This window comes from Phoca vitulina, unplaced genomic scaffold (genome assembly GCF_004348235.1).
Source record: "Phoca vitulina isolate PV1807 unplaced genomic scaffold, GSC_HSeal_1.0 scaffold5, whole genome shotgun sequence".
NCBI lineage: Eukaryota > Metazoa > Chordata > Mammalia > Carnivora > Phocidae > Phoca > Phoca vitulina.
The window spans coordinates 13,500,692-13,514,891 of record NW_022589708.1 but is presented as its reverse complement, the minus strand read 5'-3'; the positions used below and the strand labels follow the sequence as shown (position 1 = coordinate 13,514,891).

Genomic DNA, 14,200 nt, shown 5'->3' with positions numbered 1-14,200 from the left:
AAAAGAGACTTCATTAGCAAAATAACGCTTTACATGTAAAAGCACTGTTAATATGGACAAGTTGCTTTTTCATACATACTGTTAATGACAAAAAATTTGGGGGGGGTTACTGGGATATACAGAGTATAAGTAGGTAGCCATGTGATCATTTGCATACCAGAAAAGGTATTGTTCAGACTCTCTTTTTTCCTTTCTCTCATTTTATCTTGTCAGATTTGGTTTGACTCAAAGCTATTGGTTCTCTTAGAGAAGGAGGTCAGACCAGTTTGAGGAATAAGCAGCTTTAGAAGAGCAATTGAAGTAGGCACATGGGAACACAGGTGATAAAATCATTTTGGAAAATAATGAACAAGTAACTTGAGAGCTTGTCGTGAGGGTGGTATCACAGGTTATGCCAGGTTATTAATTTTCCAACTCAGCAGTATGCCTCTTAAAAAACACTTAAAGGAAAATGGATACGTTTTTGAGAGAAATGCAGTTGGTAGAGGAGATTAAGGAACCCAGTGAAGTCCACAGGTCATTAGACCCCGGAAAGCAAAAGTATGTACATTTAAATAAGAATTGCGTCTTTGGGAAAATATGCAAAATATGTAGTTGAGAGAGCAGCCTTTTGTATATTAAAATAGACATCTAAAGATTTCGTGGTTCATCTACAGAATACCAAAGCACCCCCTCTGTTTGTTGTTTGTTTGTTTGTTTGTTTCCCTCACACCGGCCTCTCAGGGAAATGACCACGTCACAAGGGAGCAGAACCCCAGGTGTAGGCGGTGACCATCAGGCTTTGCTCTTTGTTCCTCCTTTCACAGGAATTCGGGGACAGCACCAGCCCCTCAGTTTCCCCTTCCAGAAAATGGGAAGCACGTTGGCCCCCTCAGAAGTTGCTCGTGACCAGGAGCAGCGCAGCCCATGACTTATTTTTCCCTTTCCCCCCAGTTTCCCTGTTGCACTCCTCGGAGCGGCGGCCCGCTGTTGCCATGGTGACACACACCGGGTGGGTGCTGTTGCTTAGAAATAACGTCAACTGGTGGCAGTGGGGAGGCAGAGCCGGGGTGGTGATCAGCCAGGGAGGAGTGCCCCATCTGCTGGGGAGGGGGCCGGGGGAGGGGTGCGGAGGAAGGAAGGGGCCAGAGCTGGATCTGACAGATCGCACGGGGTGCTACCTGCCTCCAGGGATTGGCATCCTGTTACCTAAGGATGCTCGCCTGGGTTACATCAGAGCGCCTTACGTTTTTATAGAATATGCACTTTGTTGCCAGGGTTGTCCTATTTATTTATTTATTTATTTATTTATTACTCAGAGCTCCGGGTTTTAAGTGCAGTAAATATTTGTTGTTGATTTCAATTCTAGCAGTTAGTTCAATTTCTTGAAAGATAAGAGGAATCGTTGACTCAGACTCATTTCTGTAACCTGCTTTATCCTTGGGGCTTGAGTCATTCCTTGTCCACAGCGATTTTAAAAACTATGGCAGGAAATTGTTTTTTTTTTTAACTTCTAGGGTGAATGAAATGACATTAAAATAAAAATCCTTTTTTAATAGATGGACCGCTCCCTCATCCTGATTTTCTGGGTTCTACTTTTCTGCTTAAGTCCCACAGTGTTTTGTAGAGAAATTTTTATTTTGTTAAATATTAATGAAATACCATGGCCTTGGCATGTCTGACCCTGGTGGTTATCTTTTTCATAGTGTTCAAACAAACCAGTAGCATTCTGCTTCCTTCTGGGGTCTTCTGAATCTTTGGAATGTCCAATCCACATACCCCATATCTGGTTCCATGCCAGAATAACCATGCTCTGCAAAGTTAGTGGGGTGGGGTTGGATGTGAAAAGAAGTTGCAGAACTAGAAGGTTCTTCCCATCAGAACCTCTCTGGGATGTATTCAACCACTGGGTTACACATCTCAGGGAGAAGGGGACCAGGCTATGGCCACTGTCTCAGGGGACGAGGGCAGAGGAAGATTTGCTCTCTCTGGTCTGCCTTCAGAGATATGTTAAACCCCCAGAGTACACTGTGTTGAGGGTCCATGTGGCTCAAAAATTGGGCCTTCACTTGCTACACAACTCCAAGGCCAGGGATGGCACCACTTGGAGCCCAGTCTTATCAAGGAACATGTTCACGTGCACTTTCAGCAAACTTTTCTGCTGACAGCCTTCAGGAGCCAGTATTGCTCCCACTCAGCAAGTTTGAGACCCTCCTTTAGGTCTGAGACTATAGCAGCTCCCACTACCACACCCATGAAGACTGGGCTGGGGGTGTTGGGGAGTTCTTGGTGCACAGTAGCATTCTATGTGCTGTTCTAGTAGAAAAGAAAATGTTAAGTATTAAACCTCTGGAGTGCTAAGACCCTAGATCTGTGTCCTTTTTTTTGCAGGCTAGCGCTTAAGTATTCAACACCTGCTCCATCCTGGTGCTGAGTGCAAAACCCTGTCACTTCTCCATCCTACCTGGGTGCCCCCTCGGATGTGGACTCTGGAGCAGGAACACAATGGACTCTCCAAATCCTCCCCCATACACCTGCTCCTGTTAGATCTCACAGTTCAAACAGCTTGCTAACAAATCTAGGCCAAACCCAGCAGAGCTGATAAGATTTCCAGAAGAGTACCTAAAAATACATCTCTCCTTAAGTCAGCCTTGCCGATCACTGTACAATCACAGACCTTTAAGGCCTTAAAATTTGTTGCACCCTCCTCCAGTTTAAAGCTAAGAAATTGGAGTCCCAGAGAGCTGACATAATAACAAGAACAACAATGGTTAAGGAATATTTCAAATCACATCATGAGGATGGAACAAAACACACCATAAAGACAGACACAAACTATGAGCTGTGTAGTGTACTCATTCATTTATTTGTCCCTTCATCCGCACACTCATTCAGCAAATATTTACTGAGTGCTTACTAGGTCTTAAAGTTTCTGTGTTGCGCTAGCTGTCGGGGATACACACAGACCTGCCCTCACAGATGTGACATTCTGGTTGGGGGAGAAATTGAAAAGATAAGTACATATGTGAGTATCTAATAATGATAAGGACTTTGGAGGGAAATAAAGCAGGGTGAGCTGGAGTGAGGAGGTAGGACTGAAACCATATTACATCAGGAAAGTCCCCCCCACAGGCTGACATCTGAGCCATATGACTATCTGGGAGAGGCACATTCTCAGCAGAGGGAACAGTGAAGTCAGAGCCCTGGGGCAGGCCAGTGTTTGCTGCTCACGGACCAGCCCCAGGCAAGGAAGAGTGGCTTAGGGGGAATGGACAAGGAAGCAGAAGGTCAGGGAAGGTGGGCTGCTCATGAAGGTCAGCATGGGCTCTTGGCTCCTGGCTTTCACACCCAGGAGGTGGGGAGCTATTGGGATTCCCCGAGCAGAGAAATGACATGATCTGATCACCTTGGCAGAGGATCTCCCAGAATAATGTGTCGATACGGGACTGCAGCGGGGCCTGGGGAGAAGCGGAGGAGATTTGTCAGGAGCCTGTCACGTTAATGCAGATGATGGTGGTTTAGAGGAAGGAGGCCACTGTGTGGGTGGTGAGCAGGGGCTAGATTCGCGATCTGCTGGAAAGGCAGAGCCAGAGGATCAGATAAGGGATCAGATGAGGGCTGTCAGAGAGAGGCAGGAAGGGGAAGGAAGAGGAAACAGAGACAAGAGACGAAAAAAGGGCACAACTCTGGGGAGTCGTCACTGTCTGGTGGGCTTAGAGCCATAAACTGGGGGAGAGAGTGGCAAAACAGAGCCGTGTGGATTTTGCAACCAAACTGCCTGTGCTCGAGCCTGTTCCCCGCTCCCTCCACATTCACCAGCCTCTGCTAGCCTCCGCCTCCTCCAGCTAACCCTGGCCACCAGGCATAAACTCTTTGATCTCTCGGCTTTAGTACCTTTCATCTCAAAAACATGCTGGCAAAAGGTCCTCAACACGTGTTTGTTTGAAGCCAGTACCTGGGTCTTATCTCACCACTAAAGACGTCCCAGGAATCTGTCAGTCCGCTCTAAGCACCTGCCTTTTTCTGCCCATTGAGATGTGAGCACTTCTCACAGCTCCTTCTCGGCGGCTGCTCAGGCTCAGGGAAGCCGCTAGCTCTGCTCTCATTTGCAGAGCTCGTGGGAACTGATCCAGTCCCTCTTGGTAGGGGATACTCGCCGTTCCCGCTTCGGATGTCACTCACACCCACCCCCAAGACACTTTACACACCTAGATGCTTTATGATGCACACTCACAGAGCAGGTACAGTTTCCACAAGGAGAGAAGAACAGCCCTGTCCCCCAGGTCCTCAACTCCAGTCACCTCCACGGGTACTCTTGATAGAACTCAAGCCTTCTTGTTGCTTTAAATTGTCCTGTCTCCACGGCCTTGACTTTTGAAATTGACAGCATCCCTTCTCTGCCCCAGCTCTCAAATGCCAAGGGCAGATGGAGAAAGGGATGAAACCATACTTTCATTTTCAGAACAAGCGCATGCTCTCGCACCAGGGTCTTGCCTCCTGGGCCACTTGACATTCTCTGGCTTGACCTCGTGTCTTCTGCTGCTGCCCGCAAGGGCCATCCGAAGCTTCAAGAGCTCTCTGTAAGCCCCAGCCCCACACCTGCCTGTCCAGGCAGGTAGAACATCTACCAGACTCAGAGGGCGGGGGCCGTGAGACAAAAGCTGCCCCATTTCATTTTCCTGCTCTGCAGCTGAAAACCAGGCTGTCTCCTTCACCTCCCACCTTCTTTCAGCCCCGCGTCTGAGAAATGAGCATCTTCTTTCTCGAGGGCCCTCCGCTAGAGCTGGTGGTCTCTTCCCTCCTCGTCCTCTGGGCCAACTCCTGCTCTCTGGCCCACAGCTCCATCCTGCCATTTCCCCACGCTCCTGTTGTGTTTCCCTGCTTCCACTCAGGAAAGAAAGGGGAGGCTGGTTGGCAGCGAGATGGAAGAAGCAAGCTCTCTCCCACTCTCCCGGGGGCTGCACTTAGTGAATTCTGTGAGCCAAGCCCAGGTTCACAAAGGGTCACCTCCCTGGGAGCACACAGGTAATCAGTGCCCATCAGACTGCAAAGAAAAGAGAGTTCCAAACTTCCCCTGTTGCTAATGGTGTTCTTGCAGCACCAAATACTCCAAAGAGCTCCAGGCACTGAGCATCCATTTCCCGGTGGTCCTCCCCTCTCCCCCCGCAGCTGCGAACTAGGGAAACTGCCACCTGGAAAGTCAGCCGTGACATCCTCGTTATGACGTCTGTCCACGTGCCCGTGGTCTCCTCGTGGCAGTGGACCCTTCTGGCTACAACCTCCATCTTGGAGCTCTGAAACTCTCTCCAGCGCCCTTGACACTGCAATATTCAGAGGATCTTTTGTCCCTCATTATTCTTTTTCTATGGTTTCGCTTGCTCCTCTCCTTTCTGTCACCTCTAAGTAACTGAACGGACTGTCCTTGACTCACTCAAGCCTTTCTCGTGTCTTCCCTGGATAGATACACAGATGTTGGTACAGACATAAATCTCTCTCCCTCTCTCTTCAACCTCAATGCCCCTATTTCCAATTAGCTTCCACTTCCTGACATCCTTCCTCCTGGGCAGAGCATCAGTGTCCACACAGGATCCAAATTTTGAAGTCCTCTTTGACTAATCTCTTCCCTGCCCTCTTCATTCCTGAAAATGATCGGTTTCTAATGAATTTACCCCAACCACACCCTCTTCCTTTTCCTTCTCACTACTGCAATATAATTTTCCACCTCGATTATGCCTTTTCTCTGGACCATTGCTATAATCTCTAACCAAGGCTAACCGCCTGTGAGACCTTCTCATTCTGATGCATCCTGGGTGAATCTAGAGAGAGAGCTTCCTGCAGCTGAGGTCTTGTCTAGATCCCTCTGATGCTCCCCAGTATCTACCATACTAATGATCCTGATAGTTTATACCTGAGTCTACTTAGACTTATGCAGGCTATGACCTTACGACACTATTCTCCCTGTAAATTTAAGGAAACATTTCTTCAGAAATTAAAGGGGACAGTTTTCCCCCATTGTCCACATGACTAGGGAGCATCTCTAAAATGTAATGGGCAGGAGTAAAGCATGTTGGCATCTTACAGGGTCCGTGACTCCCTCAGAGCAAAGAACCGGCCTGTAGCTCACGACTTTTGAGTGTCTTGCTGGACATTCACAGAGATAAAAATCCTGTTCATAGTGATCTGGGTCAAGATCTTAACTGTGCTTTTTTGCACAAAGTATTTTTTTAATTTAATTTTTTATTTTTTAGACAGTTTTAATATAACTGAATTTTTAAAGAAGGCAACAACTGTGTAAGTTGTGACAAGATTGTTCTTTATCTTGTTAGGAACTGTAACAGGAATTGTTTGACATTTTGAACAGCCACATCACTTGTCATACCTCTGTTAGTCTGCATTTGTGCCGGTCACTCTCAAAATCATGGTACATACATGCAGGGGTGAGCGTCTGACCACCTCATTCTGTCTTCTAACATACGTGTACCTAAGCACTGAAATTTCAAAATACGCGTTATTTGTTTTATTAAACATTCACTTCCTTTGACATCTTAGTTATATTTCCGTGTGGTAGTATATTGCTTTTGACAACATGTGAGCTTGTTGGCTCTATGATTTATTATTTTCATTTGGTGATCATTGAAGTTATGTTACAAAACTTTTGTCCAGAAAGGGAGGATTGGCATTTGTAAGGCGTATAGACAGATAAGACAGCCGTTCGGCTGGTGATACTGGAGAGAGAAAAGGAAAAAGGTCAGCTGAAAAGCGGTCCTGTCCACGGGGGCTGTGGCCGGGGAAGGAAATGGAAGTTCTGACAAAGACTTCTCTGGGAATTCAGGGGCTATATTGCAGGCTGCAGCTCAATAATCATTTTTTTCTGACTGCAGCCACTGGGTCCTGGACATCCAGGAAACCGGTAAGTGCGGTCAGTCTTAAATGGTATCTAATACAATTGCTTTTATTCTCATAAGAGCGTCTCCTAACTGAATTATAAATGTTTAGATAGAAAACACAGACACAGTGAAAAAACATAATTTGAATACAAATATGTGTTGAATATATTATATCTGGCTGTCATTTCAGGAGTATATTTAGAAATTTCTCCTCTTCTAATTAGAGATGGGATTTCTTTCTCTGCCCATTCCTGGAAACTGCAGTGAAAATGGACTGGAAATTTTCTTGTGTTAAAATGAGACCTGGATTTTATGAACCTTTCACTTGCATTTTACGATACAAGAGAAAATTTTTAGATGGGAATTTCTCCTTTTATTACTGTTGTCTTGAATGTTGGCTTATCAGACCCGCCATTGTGACCTTGGGTGGACAGTGTCTTGATTTCTTCAAGGAAATGCATTTGAAAGTGTGTTCCAAAGAAAAAGTACCATGTAAGATGAAGGCATCATTGTTAGCCTTGGTTCTTTCTCTGCTTAGAATGCATATGTGTTTGGAATTAGTCTTAGAAGAGCATCCATCAAAAGTTTGTCTAACTAATATTCTGGGAAGGACTTCCTAGAGTGTACCAACTTCATAGAAAGGACCTTTCTACTTCCTATTATTTAGACTTCATTTGCTTTATAGAAATTTATAACTTTTAGTGAGTGGAAGTTATTTCCATCTGTCACGTGTGTGTGTATGTGTGTGGTTGTGTGTGTGTGACTGTGTGTATGCATGTTGTGGGGGTTGTGTGTGTATGTGTGTGATTGTGTGTACGTGCACATAGATGTTAGGCGTATGGGTGCCACAGCTAATGTTGATAAGGGATAGATACCGTATAGAGAGCACTTACACTATTTAATCTATACTGGTTGCAGTACATATATTTATGGCTTTTGTGTTTTCAACCCCTTGATTCCAAACAGGAAGCCGGAACTCGGAGAGCTCAGGTGACATCACACAGCTAACCAGGCTAGAACAGCAACTAGAGCCCCACATAGAAAAATTGATTCTTACCCCTAAACGTGCAGAAGTCTCAGAATGCCATTTTATGTATATTTTCAGTAAATTAAAAAGAAGCCCGTTTCAAGGTTCTATAAAGAAACATCTTTTTAAGGACAGTCTACTCTTCTTCAAAAAGTCAATGAGGTCCTTTTCTACTTTTGCAGTGGGGCCTCTCAAGTTCCCGTATTTTTATTGGTCCATCGGGCTTCCTGTGGGAAGGCCCCAGTGAGGGACCTCTTCTTGGAGGTGGCTGTGATTACAGGGCAGGATTACACCCTCTCCTGGAGGTCAAGTGGCTCTCAGCCCAGCACTCCAGCTGGCAGCTTCTCCCGTCCGTCCCCCACCCAGGCGTCTGCATCTGATAGGTGCGGGAAGCGGCCAGTCGTTGATCAGGGAAGAGAGCCCACTGAGAGCTATTTTAAATCAAGCTCCAGAAATAGAAGTGGGGATGCTCAAACGTCAAGCCGCTCGCAGGAAGGAAAAATCATGCTTTAAACATATATTCGGAGAATTTTAAACATTAAAAAGAGGAAACCCGAAGATGCTCAAAATCAGAGATTAGGACATTCAAGGAGACCTAGTTTCTTTATGGTAATGAGATTTATGGAAAATAAAATTAAAGACATCCCATAAATTACTTAATGGGTAATGAGTCCTTGACTGTCTGACTCAGAAATCGGTTTGTTTTGCAAGGACCCTTTGATGAGCTCACTAGGAGGCCGATGTCTGGCAGAGAGCTAAATGCCATCGGTGACCGAAAGTGAACTGTTTTCCTTAAGGCAGTCTTAAATTTTGATCAATCTCAGCCTCAAGATCGGGCATGATTGATGTTTTCCCCTTCAAGAATGTACAAACTAGCTCCAAAGCGTCAGCAGGGTGAGGACACCCGGGGTCCCCGGCCCAGGCTTGTCTGGGAGCTGAGGGGTGTGGAATGAAGGGAGGTCGCCTCGCTTGAGGAGCGCGGGCTGTGCTCTCCAGACGGGCCTACTGCACCCTCCCGCAGCTGTAAACGGACGTGAGCAGCCCATTCTTTCATGCAGTCCAAAGCCACAACTTTCTGCAAATCGAACACCTAGAGGAGTTTTAAATGTATTTTGAAAAATGAAGTGTCATGTAAGTAAAGACTGTAAAAATAGCTTGCGATTATTTTGTAGAGTTAGCAGCAAGTCCTTTGGTATTTCGGGAAATACTACAGAACTTCGTTTCTTTATCCTTGAACTTCAATCTTGCTTTTCCTTTGAAGATGGGCCCTGAGGTGAACCTCGATATTCGTTGTATCCGGGCGCTACAAAGCAGCCCCTCTGTAAAGAGCTCCAGCAGGAAGGGGCTGAGGGCTGAGCTGCTAAGACCTGCTTCATCCTGAACAAAACCTACAGGCTCGAAGTGAATTTATTCTTGTAATTTTCATAGAATGACGTCTTGTCTGGGACAGATCTCTCAGGTGTCTTTTGTTTAGTTGAGTTGTGTTTTGATCCATCAGAAACACAGCCACTGGGAGAAGCCCCCAGCCAGCCCTCCTGCAATTATTTCTTTTGTTTTTGTTTTTGTTTTTTTTACAATTTTATTTATCTGAGAGAAAGAGAACACAAGCAGGAGGGGCAGAGGGAGAGGGAGAAGCAGACTCCCCTCTGAGCAGAGAGCCCGATGGAGGACTAGATCCCAGGACCCCGGGATCATGACCAGAGCTGAAGGCAGACGCTTAACCGACTGAGCCACCCAGCCAGCCCTCCTGCAATTATTTCTGTGGGAATCCGTGACCCCGAGACCCTGTGATCAACTCAGGGCTGACATCCTTATTCCCTTGGTACAAACAGGGGGACCAGCGAGAAATGCCTACTACAGCAGTTCTCAGACTGGAGCAGGCTTCAGAGTCACCCTGGGAGGGCTTGTTAAAACACAGCTTGCTGGACCCCACCCCCGGATTTTCTGAGTCAGTGCTTCTGGGCGGGGCCTGAGAATCTGCATCCTAACCAGCTCCCAGGAGCCGCTGCTGTGCTTGCCCAGGTATTACCCTTTGCAAATCGCAGGGCTAGCGATGCTGGGTTTTGAAGATCAAATAATTTCTCCCTGGGGCAGATCCTCACGCTCACCCCTGACCTTCTTGGCAAGAAACAGGGTAAGCCAGTGAGACGTGCTCGCATTTCCCTTCCGGGATGGTACTGACATTCCCTATTCAGAACCTTATTCCCTTCGTTTAGACTTTGGTCCGTATTACAGTGCAGATGTTCATTGGAGGGGGATCAGGAGTTTGTTTGACAAACATTTGTTGAGCATATTTTTCACACCAGGCACTGAACTGAGTTCTGAGGACTTGAAACTAATGGGGAAGGTCTATTACATATACAGGGCAAAACCTGGAGGAACTTACACTGGGAGCAGGTGGTTGGATAAGTCAGTAGTTAAGTTGTTGAGAATTAGGGGGTCATACTTAAAAACGATCACCAGGTACTCTCAGAAAGTGGGCTAGAGAGAGGTCATCAGAGGGGGTAATGGGGTCCTAGGGAGCAGGATTTCAAGATGCAGGGACGCTGAGGGCTGGCCACATCAGTGCTAAGCCCCCAAGACCACTGGCATCTCCTCCTCCCCGAGGGGCTCAGAAAGCCACGAGGGGGAGAGAACACGAGACTGCCGAATGCCCGAAGAGGACAAGGAAAGGAACACCAGTGAAGAAAGCAGGCCAGAGAAATCACTGGGAAGAACTACTTCTGAGTTCTGCCTGGGTTCTGCGCCGGAAGGAGCTAATTGGGATAGCATTGATTGGGACGTTGGAAATAAAACTGAAGCACGAGTCAAAAAGAACTGAGAAAAATGGCTGCACGAGCAGAGCATTGGGAGAAACGTAAAACAGAAGGAACTGGAGAATCATGTAAGCAGGAGACCCTGGTTCCCAGTACAGCCCAGAAACGTCTGGGAAAGGTAAAAGGGAGGACCAATGGCATATAAGCAGGACCAATGGCAGCATACGTGGGACTTTGTTGAGAATGAGAAAAAGGTGTCCTCTCCACTCAGACACATCTTCCCGGGGCCCCTCTGGGCAGATGAACTAGAAAATGCTGCTCTCTCCTCCCTACACACCCAGAGCACTGGGGAATGGCCTCCGCCTCTGTGTTTCCAACAAGCCCTCAAACCAAGGAGGCTCCCGAGCAATGCTTCCCGAATACTTGGGCTACACATCACACCCGGGGTGACTGCCAGGGGCCCCAGAGTGTTTGCTTCACTTCTGGGTTAGTAGCAACTGAAGGAAGAAAGCAGGCGTCAGTCAGGCTTTTGTGAGAACACTGTGGGATTTGTACTTGCGGAAACTTCTCTGTGGGTTCCCTTCGGGTGCAAAATCAATCAGTCTGAGAACTGAGGGATGCTGCAGATAAGTGGCCCCTAGGACCCCGTTCTGTTGGCCCCTTTGATCTCGAAGGCCCTGTCCTGCTTTCGGCGTCTGTGGATCTGCAAGAGGCCGTTGATGCAGAATCCTGAAAGAGGATTTAGTCCATAAGTATTTATAGAGTAGCTTCTCCTTTCATTGCCTGGCATTGGGACAGCATGTCACTGTATACAAAGTATTTTCTGTTTCCTCCATCCTCTGTCCTCTATGGCAGCAACCATGACATGTAGGTAGGAACCGTTACCCACATTTTACAGATAAAGAAATTGGATCTCAGAGAAATCGACTTACTCAAGGTCACATGAAGGAACCTTGGCCAAATGAGGGCTAGAAGCTGGCTCATAGGACAGGGTACTTTTCCACCATTCCACGACATTCTGGGTTGGCTGAGAGAAAAAAAGTGCAAACCTCCGAAGACATTGCCATCGATAGAAATCTAATGGCAGCTCCATACAGCTCTGAATTTTGGACGGGCTAACGAGAAGCAAGTGAGTTTAATTTTCATAGTAATATTTAATCCAGTTAGTTAAAATATTAGCAACTCACCGTGTAGTAAATATGAGACAATATTAACGAGATATTTTCACATTATTTTCTGTATGAAGTGTTTGAAATCAGTGTGAATTTCACATGTAAAGCACAACTCAGGAGCTGAATTCATTGGAAATTCTTGATCTGGATTTAGAGCTCATAAAATGTACAACTAAAAAGTGGATTTATGTACTTGAGTCAGTCCAAGCACACTTGAAAGTTTTCCAATAACTAAATTGAGGATCAATGTTTAAGTTAAAGTTACATTAATTAAGAATAAATAGAAATTTAAAATTGAGTTCCTCGGTGACATTAGCCGCCATTTCAAGTGCTCGGAAGCCACATGTAACTGGTGGCATCCTTCCCGGAGAGCAAAGCCCTAACATGTCACTCCTCCTCCCGGGAATCTGCAGTCTGGTAGATCCAATATGTATTTTGGTCTATGTGTTAGCAGAGTTTAGTCTCCTCCTTTGATAACCGTGTCAAAAGTTAGTTTCCTCCATCCTTACCCATCATTGGCCATCTCCTTTGGTGGCCTTCCTTAACCTCCTTCAAATCTGCTCTCTCTTCCTTATTCCCACAAGTGCCCACTTGTACCCATTCCAGAAGGTGGAGGTTGTGCTGGCCTAAGGGAGGCAGTGTCTTTGATAACAGTAGCTCTGTAACTTTTAGGATAGAAACAGAACAAGCTGGAAGAAAGAGGGGACTCGTGAGAAGATAGCAATATATTGAGGTACAATATGATGTACTTCCGCTTCTTTCTGGAACATCGTTGACTTACACAGGACTCTGGCCATCTGAAAGCTTGGCTCATCTGCTTTTAAAAGGAAGTTCATCTCCCTAAAGTCTGACCAGCTAGATTCTGGTTGGATTTTCATAGTAACTAGAAATGGCAATCTGTTTCTCCCAGGAAAATAATGATTTCTTGCCCAAAAGTATAAGCAAATGCGTACCCCAATCACTGGACTGGGTTGAGAGCATTGTTCCTGCGTGGGTTTTAGGAATACGTGAGTAATTACTCATTTACCGTCTGTGCATAAATACATGTTTGCCTGTTTCTTTTCCTGCACGTGAAGCCATGGCCAAGGTGGTGCTGCCTTTGAGGATGAGCTTCTCCTGCATCTTTTGTGTCCTGTAATCCCATCAGACCCTGGTCCATAGGACTCAGGGACTCTATGAAATATTGTGTAAATCTAAACTGGATGCGACCAACCTATCATTTGAAACCTCATTATTAGTGTCTTGGCTCCACTGGGTACACAGGCAGGAATGTTTTCTTGTCCCTTGTTTCCCTCATCCTTTGTTCTCCACCGGGGTTAGAGATGGGGGTTGAGGTAATGAGGATGCAGGTCCAGGCTGGTCTGCGAAACCTGACCCAGAGTAAATTTGGTTATTAAACTCATCTTCTTGAACTGCCTAGTTGAGCGAGTTGATGTTAGCTGCTGGGAAGACAGCACTGCCAGACAGACAAGCAGGAGCCTGCCTGTCCCCTCAGATATTTCACAGTCGGAGTTAGGTATGTTCTCTCGAGGTGGCCAGATTCCTTACATGCGCATACAGTTATTACTCATTCAAACACTTCTACTAACAAGTAAAAGAAGTACTGGGATGAAGTAGCATTTCCTCCTAGTCCCAAGAGGTGTCCTGCTGAATAAATGTTCCATGATCAGATAAGCTTGAGAGACACCATTGTTTCTCTTCCCCTATTAGAGACTCGCTCAAGAGCAGACAAAAACAAAACAAAACCAAACCAAACCCTATGGCAAGGAAGCCTGTTCGGCCCGGTTTACCTGGAGTTAACGAAACTTAACTACCATGAGACCTACTTTTTCAGGGAACATTTGTGAGCCATGCAAAAATTATTAGTGTCTGAACTTATTTGTACATGCTGATTTTAAATAATCGACTTCCAGTTTCCATTAAGTTCTTATTTAAAATTTTTTTAGAAGGACGTCAAGGCTAGGCATGCGGTGGACATGGCTTGTAGCACATACAATCTGTGAAAATGATCAGCGTCTGATATTCAGTCCTTTATTCATCCTGGACCCAGCAATGGGAAATTTCTAATATTTTAATGACTCCATAATCCTTGAAAACATTAAAAGCAACTAAATATGATGATTTTAGAAATCTGAATTTACTAATTATATTTTTATTGTAGGTATGTGATTTAACTCCGGCATTCCCCGGAATGGAGCAGACTGCGACTCCATTAAAACCTAAACCGAACTAAACTAAAACTAACTTGCATTCATCCCTTGAGTCAGTGAGGCGGTCATCAGTGAAATCGGTCAGTAAATATTTTTTGAGGACCTAATGGCCATGAACTAAGGCACCAGGGACACAGAAATGACGAATACAAATAGTCCTTACCCTCCG

The 14,200-nt window shown here is 45.8% G+C and overlaps 1 protein-coding gene across 9 annotated transcripts in view; it reads left to right on the top strand.

Moving 5' to 3' along the window:
* MBNL2 (muscleblind like splicing regulator 2) overlaps positions 1-14,200 on the top strand; it is a 155,367-nt gene that overhangs the window by 32,559 nt on the left and 108,608 nt on the right. Inside the window, exon 1 of one of the 9 annotated variants that reach the window (XM_032402729.1) lies at positions 9,587-14,111. The exons of the other annotated variants lie outside the window; for them this stretch is intronic. The gene's annotated coding sequence lies outside the window, so the exon portion shown is untranslated. Of the gene's footprint in view, positions 1-9,586; positions 14,112-14,200 lie in introns of those variants that run through there. 9 annotated transcript variants of the gene reach the window in all.